The sequence below is a fragment of the Setaria viridis genome, chromosome 7 (assembly GCF_005286985.2).
Source record: "Setaria viridis chromosome 7, Setaria_viridis_v4.0, whole genome shotgun sequence".
Classification (NCBI taxonomy): Eukaryota; Viridiplantae; Streptophyta; class Magnoliopsida; order Poales; family Poaceae; genus Setaria; species Setaria viridis.
In genome coordinates this window covers 17,472,237-17,486,630 of record NC_048269.2, presented here as the reverse complement: position 1 = coordinate 17,486,630, position 14,394 = coordinate 17,472,237, and the positions used below count along the sequence as shown (strand labels likewise).

Sequence of the window (14,394 nt, the reverse complement as noted above, 5' to 3'; positions counted from 1 at the left end):
ATGGCAATTTGTGATAATGCCTAGGATCTTTGAGAAGGTGATGTCCTTCCTACTGAATCGTACCTCTGCAAAGCAGCGTTCAGCAGAGAAAACAGGAGCTTCTCCCACATCGCAGCTTCGTTGCGAGGGTGACATGACTTGCGGCTTACATACTGCCAAAAACGGAAGAGAGCACGCGCCTCTTCTTAGACTTGGGTCGCCCGTGATTATGCAGCTAGCGCTGGCGGTTAAGCCACGTCGTGGGGTTTTATTGGCTGTGTTGAGATTATGCAGTTGGATGATGTGGAAGCACTTGCTTGCTAGCTATGGTCCCCGCTAGCTACGAGCGCAAGCAAAAATTTAGATGGCCTTTTGTTTGATGCCGTACGTTTTGATCCATTCTTCATCAAGAGCGAAAACACTTTATTATTGATTACTTCATTTAATTTACGTGGTTGTAAAAAGAGGGGGGCAAGCTCAAGGTATTTCCACAAACCTAACTAGATAGAGCTCTACTCTTTTTTTTTTGAGGAAGATAGAACTCTACTCTAGTTGACTACTTCCAATGTTAGGAAAAAAAGGTCCATAGTTTTTTTAAAAAAAATAATAGGAAATGGGACCTGTAGGAGTTTAAATTAAATTTTGTAATGTGACAGTGGACACTATAAATATATTTTAAAAGTATATTGTGACTTTAGATTATTACTTTTTGTACAATTATATATATTATATACCAAGGATTAATTTTATTATTAGATACCCTAGTCTATCAAAGTAGTGACAACAAAATTCATAACATATTTTCCTAACGTATGTTATGATGTTTACGACCATCCTACAAAATTTAACTTAAAACTCCATTTGTGTGTGGAGAAAAAAACAAATCTTATTAAGGGGTAAATTGGGCCAATTGACATAGTTGTAGGAGTAAATTGAACCAAAAAATAGTATAAAAAACTAAATCTACCGTATAAAAACCTCATCTAAATATACTTTTTATACTTTTTTACCAGATGTATAAAAACCTAAACCTTAAATGAATTATGTCTTATTTCCATAAAGGAGAATGAGATTGATATTCCGCATTACTCCCACGCTAGAATTTTGAGGGTAGTCATGGACCAGGCTTATCATGGAGAGAACCTTGTCCCTAGCGTCCAAATGACACAGGGAGTTATTCTACCTTCCATACAGTCTGCAAAAACCATGTTGGATAGAAAATGTTGCATGTCCAGTTTAGCCAAGGGATTGGTTGTACCACACTAAACGTATTTTTCGTCCTTTCACACCCTGATTTTTTCATCCCTCTCTCCTAATGTTTTTCATCCATCTGATTTTGAGCCAACTGTTAATGCATTTCTTCTTAACCACATTTTCCTCTTTCTCCTAACCTCCCCTCCCGCTCCAATATCCGGCATCTTTCGTTGCCAAGTTTGTCGTCACGCTAACTTGTACAAGTGAGTTGTGAGTGCCCTAACACTCACTACCAACCATCCTCCACCATCCTAGACCGTGGTGCCTCTTATGGCTCGCCGCCTGCCAACCAACCACCTCCATCGCTGGGCTAACATTTATCTTCATCATTCTCCTCTAAATCCAAGATCCTATCCCCCAAAATCTTCAAAATAAATATCTAATTTAACCTAGTGGACAAGCCCTATCTTGTTAGGGATGGAGCCATGAGGGTGGATGTCGTAAGAGTCGGAGGAGGTGAGCAGAGAAGGGAAAAATAAGGAATGTGGATTGGAGGCGTGAAAAAAATAATAGAGTCAAGAGAGTATTGTTTAGATGGTTAATTGTAACTTAGAATAAGCTCAACCTAGCTAGTGATGGAACCATTAAGGATCAACCTCTTGTTTTACATCATGCGTGTCTCACTAAATTTGGCTATTTTTATCGGTGATTTGGTAACACAACCATCGACAATGAGGCACTTGTACTGTACTGGCTTCGTCAACCTGAAGATATATCTGCTCAGTTCCTTATCGAAGTTTATAGATGTGAGTGTGTGATACGTGTATTGTGTGCATGTGTTAACTTAAAAAAAATACTCGAGTCAACTTTCCCATTGATTACTTAAACCCTTAAATAGATCAATACCTACCTTCGGCATCATGCATTCATCGACAATCATGAGGACTTATTAAGTACTGAGCCATATGGACCCTCCACTTCTTGTTGATATTAATTTTTGATGAGCATATGACAGGAGAGTTAGCACAATTCCTCAACTGCCGTGGGCGTGGGGTGTTGGTTATGCGATACGTGTCCCTGGTTTAGTCCAGTCTCATTGCACAGGTATCAAGATTAAGAACTAGATAACTATACCAGCGAAGTGTTATAGTGATGAAACTCATCTCACATCTGGTAAAACTCTAATCATAAATGACCTTACTAAGTCAGCAAAATTGCTGATGTGGTATAAAATTTAATGCCCATAAATCTCTTCATGAAACTCCATTGAAACTGACCTTAGCAACGGACATGGTGATGAATTGAAAGAAGCTTGACGTGATCCAAATACACCTGTCTAACTTGTCGTTCTGGTGGCTCACACCAAGTCTAGAAAAATAACAACAAAACATTCTCATGTCAAATTAAGAAAATGGTAGAGACTTTGCAAATTAGAAACCAGTCTTTGACTTTGCAAATCCAGGCCTCGTTCAGTTCTCTCGGAACCGGTCGGAACGAGATCTATTCCGCACGGATTGATTTGACTTGGTTAAAAATCCGACCTAATACAAAATAACCGTTCGGTTCGGACCGGAATAGAGCCGGTCTTGATTCTAACCGGAATAGAGCCGGTCTTGATTCTATTCCAGCTCGTTTTAATTATTCCGACCTCTTAGCGATCCGGAATCAATCCCCATGTCTTAAGTCTTGACCTTCAAAACGAAACCCTCTAGGATCGAGTGATACAACCGGATTCACTCATTCCCCTTTCCATGATTCAATTCTGAACAACCAAACAAGCCTTAGTGTACCGGGGCATCTCATCGACTTAGTTAATTGGTCCATAAGGTCGGCGTGCACAGCAGGCACGTTTTGGATCCTCAACGGGTTGGAGAAACCATAATAAATACATATATGTATACATATAACTGTATTATATATCTAGAGCAAACGGCTAATGAGTTAGTAGCTGAGATTCCGTTTTCCGGCACAATGATGTACGCCATCCAAAAAGGCAAGCGGCAGGGGGCAACTGTACCCTGGCTGCTACGTAACACTGCGCCAAAACGCGACGTGGATGTGTGCGAGGCGGATGATGTGCGCCCCCAAGCTAACCCACCAGTGGACCCTTCGTTCTTCCGTTCCGGCGATGTTTTTAATTTTTTTCCCCAAAATTAAATTAAATATATTATTGAAAAAAAGCTGCCCGCCGGTCCTCGAAAAGTATCTGTACGTACGCTGCGGCCAGCTCCCCAACCGTACGTGCTACAGTAGTAGGTATACGTACGTGGAGATCCGGTAGGTGTACGCGTCCACGTCAGCCTTTATACGCCGCGCGTACACGTGCGCCGACGAGCCTTTCGCTGTCGCCGATGGGGACGTGCGCGTACGTATACGCGGCTAGATACCCTGTACGTGCTCGAGCTGACGATTCCACGGCGCATGCATGCCGTCGAGGCGTCGCGCTCCGATGCGAATCTGGGAGATGGACGGGCGGATGGACGGCCACCGCGCAACCTGCATGCTGCCGCGGGCACGCTGGATTTATTCGGTTGCATTGCACCGGCAGGTCGGAGCGGCGGTCCCGGCCTCGCCGGCGATTGGATTCGCCGCCGATCGGTGGCCGGCCGGCCGGGTCGGAGTCGGAGTCGGAGTCGGAGTCGGACTGGACAGATCGATCGATCACCGAGCTACAAGAGAGCTTGGAGGGACCGAATGGGGATTGCGTTGGCCCACCATTTCGATCATCCGTGGCTACTAAAGCCAGCTATAGATTCACGTGCCGATAGCTGTTGAGGAGCGCGTGTGGAGACTGGAGACTGCTGTTGCGGTGGTGCTGTCAACGCCGCTCATGGACCATGCTGCTGCTAACCGGGTGGGAATGGTGGATGCTTCGTATAGAGCGGGGTTACCATTAATCCAACCTCCAAGGAAGGAAGCTACTATATAGATAAACGTTCTGTCCGTGGATGCATGCGCCCCTGGCATTCTTCCTCAAGAAAATATTTTATTTGATACGGAAAACAACTCAATTTTCTCAACTTTTCCCTCCATGATGTGACATCAAATTGATTAGTTCTAACTTCCATTCCTTATTTAACTTTTCTGCCACTTCTATAAGTTAAGTAGGGTGAAATGACCTCGAGATCATCTCCAAAAATCATGAACCTTGTTCCAATGATAAAATAAATGAAGGTAAAACCAATTTTTTCAGATAGCACACAGCGTGTACCTTTATAGTTTTAAAATTAAAATTCACCAAAAGACTACTTTTCACCATGCTGTTGCGGTGGTACTATCAACGCTGCTCATGGACCATGCTACTAACAAGGTGGGAATGGTGGATGATTAGTACAGTTCGTATAGAGCGGGGTTACCATTATTCCAACTTCCAAGCAAGGAAGCTAGCTAGGTGCGTTCCGTCGGTCGATCCATGCTCCTACCATTCTTCGTCGAGAAAATTGCTTATTTAATATCAGAACATAACTCAATTATTTTTTTCCAAAGATCTTTTCCCACATCAAGCGCTAGCTTCCATTCCTTATTTGATATTTCTATCATTTATGTAAGTTAAGTTGGGTGAATGACCTCGAAATCATCTCCAAAAATCATGTAACTTATTTTAATTATAAAAAAATGAAGGTTAACACAACTTTTCTTAAAAACACACATGCACATATATATTTTTATTAAAACTAAAATTAACCAAATTAGGCTACTTTTGAAACTTATTTGAATGTTTATGGCACCAAAATACTTTTCAAAAATTGCAAGAAAATAACTAACACTCCTCACATCAGCTTCAGTAATTTATTGAAGTATTTGCTAGCGTAAGTTACATAAAGGCACGTTAGCATCAGAGAGCGACGGCAACAAGACAGGTCATGATACTCTAGTGACCGGGGATGAAACTAAAAACAAAAACCCTTGATATAAACATTGACATAATAATTGATATATAACTTCATAGTAAAAACAGGGACTAAATATCTTGGACCATAATTAATGTCCATATCAAACACTGATTATTTCACAAGACTACCAGAGGAATTAAATATGTGCTCATGGTCAATCGTATTTTTATTGCATCCGTGTTGATGTCAATATTGTCCTATGTAGTACTCTGACCTTCTAAATTAAAATATTAGCAGTTCCATTTGAAAATCACAAGGCTTATTTTATTTCTTAAGTTAAAGATTTGACCAACCATTATTGAGTAATGCATACTTTTCTTGACACAAAGTTTGATGTCATTAGATTCGTATTTGATTCTTTTAATTATGAGCATAATTTGTATCACATAAATAAAATATTAGTAGAGTAACCATTAGACAAGCCCTTTGGCGTAACCAAATGAAATATGTCTTGAAAAAACGGAGTAGTTTGTTTCTCCACAACAACAATTACCAACCTATCTTGATTTTTGTAGGTTCGTGTAGTATCTTAAAAAATTGCAAAAAGATCCTCTCTATGATCCTATCAGCTCAATACTCATTTGCTCTTTTATTTCCTTTCTCACTACTGGATGCATGCTTTCTAGATGAAATAGTGGTGCTAAAAAATTAAAAAAAAACAAGATGGAAGCTACAAAGGTATTTGATTGACTAAAAATATCTATCAATTATCACGTACAACTTGCAAATTAAATCCCAGTAATATCTATCCCTAGCCTTAACCAAGTCCAATACTAATCTTATAAATGGCCTGCTGCAATAAATGGATAATATTTCTTATAATCATTCATGAATTCAAACATCAATACGTGATGATAAAAAAAAGGAAATAGGCGTATGCTATAGTCTACATGCTCCTTCCAACCATACGTCGATGACTCAATGTCGATCACCACTTCATCATCATCTAGTTTTTATTTCATGTTAACAGATGAACAAAAACTATGAGGGATCAGCCCATTCGTGATGAACTATAGCGACAAAACATTTTTACTCACTAGCACATGAATTTATAGGAAAGTAAAGTTTTCATTAATATGATCTTAGATGTATAAGGGACATGCTTATACCATATTTAAACAAATTAAATAATGTAATTCTAAATATAACGAGCATACTACTCAGATGGCAATCATATTCAAATATATTAGTCATGTTCACATATAACAAATAACATGAGCATTTTTATTGCTTGTAGGGATGAAACTCATGTGAGCATCAGTGGGTGCCAGTGCACCAACGCCAAAACAAAATTTTAGTGCTAACAACCATGCATCCACTATCTATGTATACTCTTAACGAAAAATAAAAAAGTCCATTTTACTCCCCTCACATATTCACTTTGTCCATCCCACACCCTAACCAAAATGTTGACTTAATTTACTCCTCTATCCTATTGACACTAGCTTAATTTAGCCCTTAAGCGGGATTCCTACCTGGTTTTGCCTATGTGGTGTGGATTTGACCAAGTCCAATCGTTGTTTTGGCAAACTAAGCTGTATGACCTGGAGAGCCAAGCAGAGCCGACCTGCATACCTAGAGCCGAGCCGCCCGAGCTGAGCCCTTGCACATCACGCATGCCAAGAAGCCAACAAAGTTGTCGCCCGCGGCCCGAGCCACACCTGAACTCATTCGTTTACGGTCGCCTATGCAAGTTTCTCGTGGACGGCAGGAAGTAGTACATTATGCACCGTATATTTTTACTTGTTAAGATCGTAAATTCCTGTATTATTTTTCACACAACAAGCTAATGAAGGGAACAAGCTCATAATAGTAACATCATTGCCATATGACACAACCCTTCACAGTAATACAATAGGACTAATATATCCTTCAGTTTCGCATCATTTCTCACGCAAGCCAATGAAGGAAACACAAGTTCATGACAGTAACAGTATTACTACATAACAGACATTCATAGGGACTAAAGCGCAGTTAATTTTGTTGATCTTTATATAATCTTTAACACTAACAAACCCAATTTGGTAGATGCATGTACAACAGTTCCAAAAAATCACAAAAAAACATCCAGCTTCCTTAATGCAATAACTTTGAGTTGATTTCTTCAATTTTGCAGCTTCCAAAATGCTACCCTGTTGTAACACCCTGTCCTCCAAAGCCGTACCGCCTAGCCTTTCCGAGGGGCGGGCACGCATACACATAGCACCCTGCTTACACTTTCATCCTCGCTTCGTGTAAAAGGGTTAACCCGAAGGTGCTATGGTTGGTTGACAAAGACTTATAAGTTGGCTCCACCCTTACTCAACTAGCAAGGTGGTACTAAACATGCGCACCTGCGCCCATGGGTCACCCTAGGCCAACCAAATTGGGCTGGTGTCACATTCACCCCCCTCTTAACGCACGATCGTACGTCCAGTGCCGGCGCCATATGCCATGTCGTGTGTCCCATCTAGAGCCCACACGCACCATGCGCCATATGCCCACACACTGACCCATAAGCGCAACCGCGAGGGTCGGCTTTGATACCATTTGTAACACCCCGTCCTCCAAAGCCGCACCGCCCAGCCCTTTCGAGGGGCGAGCACGCATACACATAGCATCCTGCTTACACTTTTGTCCTCGCTTCATGTAAAAGGGTTAACCCGAAGGTGCTATGGCTGGTTGACAAAGGTTTATAAGTTGGCTCCACCCTTGCTCAACTAGCAAGGTGGTACTAAACATACGCACTTGCGCTCATGGGCCATACTGGGCTAACCAAACTGGGGCGGGTGCCACACCTGTTGATAATGAAAACATCACTGCAACATGCTTGGAAGATTGTCTTGCTCCCAAATGCTCTTCACTTGCAGCCACCCATTTACTAGTTGATGCCTTTCTTCTCTTAGTAACTGGCACAAGAACCTAGGAATTTGACAAACCCATTAAAGTTAGTAGAGAAACCTATTTACTAGTTTATGCTTTTCTTCTCCATTCAGTAATGCTCACCAATGAGCTTAAACTTTCAGGAGCTTGAGATGCTATTTAAGCTTGCATCCTTCCAACCTGCAAACCGATAACACAAAACATCAATTACATGGCCACAATCATAGCCAACAACTCTCCCGTAGACATGCAAAAGAAATCTTATTTCGACACTAATGCAAGTAATATGAAATTCGCCAACATATTAAGAGCATTGTGAATAGGTCGGGAAACAAGGTGTCATGGGAAAAAATAATGTTGTTGTGATACCACTCATTTTGCTGACTGTTCTTAAGCAAATTTTAGATTACACATTAGATTTCTACAAATGATACTAAAATTGGTGCTGATGAGAACATCGTCATGCTGGACACGCACGAGTCATGGTCTTCCCCAAGTTACAATTCATCACCAACTCGGTCGTCGCATTCGTTTCGGATTCAGCCGATACCCCTGAACAGTTTCAGCCATATCTTCCTCATACGACATCGAAACGAGGCGTTCTTTCATGTGTTGGATCGGGGACACCGTTGCCGTTGTTTTGGTTCTGGTCCTAGCTCCAGAAGGTTCGTGGATCATTATGTGTGACCACGACAAGGTGCTGCGTCACTAGTTTTGGGCCAACTTGGCCTTGTATCGTGTCGGGCCTTAAGCCCAAGTTGTGGGCGCCCCCTTCCTGGTCGCCTCCAACCCTAGTTCGCCCCTTTTGATATAAACTCAGTAGCTGCCGCCTTAGAAACTCGGAGTTTTGTTTAGTTCTAGTTTTCCTTTGAGAAACTGAGATTGATTCGTTGTAACTGTGGCGACAAGTCCTTTTACAGTGATCTAGGGCCCCTGTTCTTGTTCTCCTCGACTGTGTCGATTAGTCCTTTCGAATTGAGAGCCTGAACCCTTCTTTACTTCATTCATATTTGCAATATCAGATTACGTGTTTATACTTTCTTGCTTGTGTCCTTCGATTCGCTTGCAGGGAAAGCTTTCTCGGCGAGGTCAATCAAGTTGTGCTTGGTTGATAACCAATGGAGCAATGGTGTAGCGGTTGCAGGGATTCGAATCGTGTCTGATTAGAAGCCCGGATCGTCAACGTCGGGTCTCCACATATCGAATTTATCACTACCTTTTGGAAGATCGGGCTAGTGCTACATCAAGTGTTCCAAATGCTAGCTCCATGTGCATATTTGTCACTCTACTCCCATTCATTTAAATTTTAAACGAAAGAGCTATTGCAGTCTCCACTGAAATAAAATAGTACCAGTGCTTTTGATGGATAGTATTGTTCGGCAATAAATACTATCGGCTATTCATGTGCCAATAAGGCTGTCAAGCATCCATTTAATTAGTACATCAGTGCGCTTGGAGATTTATGTGGCTGTTGCGCAAAATCGCAGACGGTGTAGTAATTCATCGATTGACAACAATAGGGCAAAGGAATTTCTTTGATTTAGTAATTTCATGAGTACGGTTTGACCTTATCAAATTATAGGGTTTCAAAAAAATTTCAAGCATGATAGCTAGTTACCAAAATAATTGGTACCATCTGAAATTTATACATCCACGTATTAGAGCTGAATTTTGCCTAGGCTTAGAAACCAAAGCGTAAGCGGGCATGTGGTGTTTTCATGGATTGGAAATAAAATCATATTTTATGTTTAGTTTTATTGAGAGAAAAATTCATGGTCACGGCCATATTGTTCGTATAAATAACGTGCACGAATAAATTTGTAAGCATAGGGATACCGTTGTAGCTTCGATATTTAGGGTATCGAATCCACGGGGAATGTATGTGTACTACTCTTCGAGTCTAGAACATCCAAAGACAACAAAAGATAAGTAGGCGAGGGTAGAGACGACTCCTATGGGTAGAAGATCTTGGGTTAAGATAGGTTATGTGGTTAACTGCTTACTTCGAGCACCGACTTGGGTCTGCAAGGAGACTCCGGCCAATAGCTCCACGTTGTACCCGAACGTGGAGGATTACGAAGGACGGACAAAGCTATCACCACGTGCTGCCTACCTATGCATTCCATGGGGAACAAGGAAAACAAAGGTAACCTCTAACCTGCTAGACACCACGTCTATGTTATCGATTACTATCTTAATCTCAAGGTTGCATTGATGTAAGACTAAGGTACTGAGCGCTGAACCTGCAAGCAATTAAGGAACATAACTTAATCAAGAGACTTACCACCATAGGGAATCACGAATACTTACTAAGATAAAAGCAACCGCCAAGGAACAACCTTAGGGAAGAGTGCCAGCAGGCCTGACACTTCCCCAGACTAACGCTCACTCTCTCCCTGTTCTAATAAACACTAACTAGGTAGCAACGCTTCGCCTTGAAATGTAGCTCAAAGCTTCTTATATAGGTGCTTAGAGGCGGTTCTGCGAGGGAATGTTCGAGGAATCAGCTGGAACCACCATTGGGAAACTGTCAAGAGTGGATAGGTGGAGGCTGATGGGAATGAGGAGCCACTAGAAGGTCAGCCGAACCAGGGGTTGGCCAACCCCCGGGCACCGCCTTTTGTCTGGTACACTTCCTGGTGGCTCCTCAAGTGGGTACATGGTGATTGGCGTGAAGTTGATTCGGTTTACCCCTGTTTGTGGGTCAATGAATCCGTGTGCTTACACTTGATTGGTTGGGAGTGTGTTTTCTTACTCCTTTTAGGTGTGTTTCCTTTTATTTTGATAATTAATCACCTGCATACAAATATTCACCAACACTTATAAAATAGTTAATAATAAACTCCTACCACTATGTTTGATACTCATCTTTTATGCGGGAATTGACGGTCAGATTTGGTATTTAAGGGTCATCAACACATATCATATCTCATATTGTCATATGTATCATTTATTTTCTTGTACTATGGTATATTGGAGAACGAGGTGAGAGGTTGATGGAGATATTAAAATCGATGTTTATGCCGAGGGGAATGTCCATAGGACCAACCTAAGGAGTAAAGGAATACCACGGGAGGCCCAAGTCAAAGTTGGACAATTTTCCATCATAAGAAACCTAACCAACGAAGCATAGTTCACTTTGCCATATGGTTGAATTATGATCCAAAGTCCATTGCGGTTGCCGTCGACTTACATATATACTCACTTGGATTTTTAATTAATTAATGTGTTGCCTCCAATATTTTTAAATAAATAACGTACAAAATTCTTATTTTATTCTCTACCGTCCAATGCTCAGATGACTTATGATGGGAGATGATCGGAGAATACTATTCCTGCAAGCTGAAAAGTGAAACATTCTTCGCTGAATCGCTGTCCCTGTCCAGGTGCAGTGGTGGGGGGCCGGTCCGCCTCGCTCGATCGGGTCTTGACCCGTCAACAATGGCGTAGAACCACTAGGCAGCTAGCGTAATCCAACGAGAGGACACTTGTAAAAACAAGACTAAGCATGGCCATGATCGTCAGCATGCGTGCAATTACTTACCGGCACACGTGTGGCACCCTTAGCTATCAGATCTCTTGCCCCAACCTGAATTTTTCCCTCTTTGTTTACTATACTAGTGGCACTATACATGAAAACGTACCTGTCACCTCAACTCGACATCAGCTGTATCGTACGTGTTCCTATATGGGTACGGTGCATTTATTCCCGTGCCTGCCAACCCCTCCCTCTTTTCGTTCACTCGCCCGTCATGCTACCATCACCAGCCTCGTCATCTCCTGCCGTCGTCTGGGTTAGTTCGTCCCCGTATGCCTACAACGTACGCCACTAACGACGCTGGATTTTTCTGGGACAACCATCGATCGATACAGTGCATCTGAAGCTTGAAGAAGGTTAGAAATTTAGCAAGTGGACACCGTATAGCAACTTGTCTGTTTTGGAAGTGCCCTTCACCTTAATCGGGACGACTCGATCGACGGGACGTGGAGTTCCACCACATCAGTCAGCATCGATCGATCACACGTGACGGCCGGCCTCACATCAGCTAGTCGTCGAGAGCGTCGTCCGTCCATGCAATGCAAGGAACAGGATGGAGCTGTTCATGCTCTCCATCCATGGAAGTGGCGGACGTACGTGCGTCATCATGCGTGACAGGAGGTATGCACAAAATAAGTTGCAAGTAGTGTCAGCAGTAGTGCCAGCACTGCTGGCCAGTGGCTCCTTCACTCGTGTGGATCCAACGGGAAGCGGACAAGGATACACGAGGGTGGCTCTGTTCAATCATGAGGAGATACAGTCCTATGTACTGTCGCTCGATCGAGAGCGTGTCAGGTCAAAACTCCCAGCAGGGTTCCAGTCAACACTTGGCATGCATGTGAATGTTTGTTTGGATTGGTTCTGTCTTGCATTTATTTGTGATAACAATAATTGTTACCATACTACTCCCTCTCCCTCTGTTATAAAAAGAATACAATAATTGTTATCTCAAGTTTGACAATTTATAACAACAAAAGTCTGAGTCAAATTGAAGAGCAATATTCATTACGTTCCCTTGTTTTTTCTTCCACATAGCGAAACTTGCTGCCAAAACATTTAAGATCACGGCGATTCTTTTGGTGGAATTTCGAAAAGGATTAGAACTATACCTATACCTATATACTTCCTCAGGTATATACTTCCTCCATTCAAAACAAATATTTTAAAAATTTAAGAACATATTAAAAAGAGATAAAATAATATTATTTGTCCTATTTATTAGTCATATTTGTCATTAATTTACTGTCGCATGCACATGCACATGGCAAATATGATACAACGACATGTTTTTTATCCAAATTTTGAATTTCATAATAACTTATTTTTATTGGTATGGATGGAGTAGTATCTAACTTCGATAAGTATTGTACTTGTGGCTCCAAGAGCTTGTTTGGTTGGTGCCTAACTTGCCACAACTAACTTTAAGCAAGTTGTATCTGCCAAAATAAGTACGTAGCCAATAAAATTGAAGCCACACCTACACAGCAAAGCTTAGGAACGGAATATGTCTATGGCATGTGGGGTATGCAGTTAAGAAATCGTATCAATCCACATGTGGATGAGAAACAAAAAACAAACTAACGAAAATTGTGGCGTGCCTATAACCTTTAAAGGCACAAACCAATCATGCCCTAAATTGATTAAACCACTTGTAAAGGCTAATCAATGCGGTCATTGTGATGGTTCTTTTTTTAACAAAATCAAATATAGAGCGGTATTTGCAATCGAATGACTTATAAACTCAAAATCTAAGTGAGAGCGGTTTTTATAATTAATTTCCCTTTTGTTTGGGTTTCTCTTTCTCATGCATGCCAAAGTTAACTGCCTACGAGCTGTTGTTGTAGGCTTGTAGCGTGGGGTTTGACTCGACTCTGAGAGAGAGCTGCTGCTGTGCTGCAGGTGATGGGCGTGCATGCATGGATGGTCCGGGCCCGGACCAAGTGAGGCTGGCTGCTGAATTGAAAACAGGATTGACAGCTCTGCCTCCCCACTTCACTTTCAGCGAGCTTCTCTCTGGGCTCCGGCTCTCTCCGTAGCTAGGCTGTAGCTGGTGGTGATGTGACGTGACCAGATGACCTCCTTCCTGTTGTTTCTCCTCTGACGAACGGGGAGGGATGGAGAGAGAGAGAGAGACAGAGGTGTGTGCTCCGACCCGAACGATCCATGTCCATCCGCCATCGACATGATCATCCATGGCGCCATTTACGCGATGCATCGGCTACTAGCTGCTGGGAAATCGTTTACATACGGCCGTGTGTAGTTAGTACGTACTCCTACAGGCTACAGAGACGCGAGAGCATGAGAGCAGCTGAGCTTGAGCACCCTGCACCCCTGCTCTTGCTCTCTGTGCCCTGCCTCCATGGCTCTCTAGTCTCTATCTCTCCTCGGTAAAGACAGGAAGGAACAAGGAGCCTCGGCCCTTCCTCTCTCCAAATTATTGCCCACACTGAATTCACAGAGTGCACCAGGTAGAGAGAGCTGGCCGGCACAGATCGAGTATTGACCAATAACAACGTGGACGTGAATATCATTTCCCTTTTTTTTACAAGGGCCCGCCTCTACCTTGTACGTTGTACCAGGGCATTTTAAGCCACCAGAGATATGCACCTTCATTTTTTAGCTCTTGGCTCTCTTTCATCTCTAAAAATGGACCGGAAGCCCGTGAATCTTTTTTTTTCTTCACCGGCTCTAGCTTCTCCATCCATGGCTGTTTGGCAACAGGGTGTTACAGTTTAACACCCGTCACATCGAATGTTTGGATGCTAATTAGGAGTATTAAATATAGGTTAATTACAAAACTAATTGCACAGATTGAGTGTAATTCACGAGACGAATCTATTAAGCCTAACTGGTCCATGATTTGACAATGTTGTGCTACAGTAACCATTTGCTAATGATGGATTAATTAGGCTTAATAGATTCGTCTCG

General features: G+C 42.2%; 1 long non-coding RNA gene across 1 annotated transcript; it reads right to left on the bottom strand.

The window, feature by feature from the left end:
• Nucleotides 1-7,031: 7,031 nt before the first annotated feature.
• LOC117865172 (uncharacterized) lies at nt 7,032-10,348 on the bottom strand. Its single transcript, XR_004642476.2, has 3 exons — nt 10,213-10,348; nt 8,052-8,108; nt 7,032-7,967 (listed from the first exon to the last, which is right to left on the bottom strand). It is a non-coding gene; the product is annotated as an uncharacterized lncRNA (long non-coding RNA).
• Nucleotides 10,349-14,394: the final 4,046 nt, after the last annotated feature.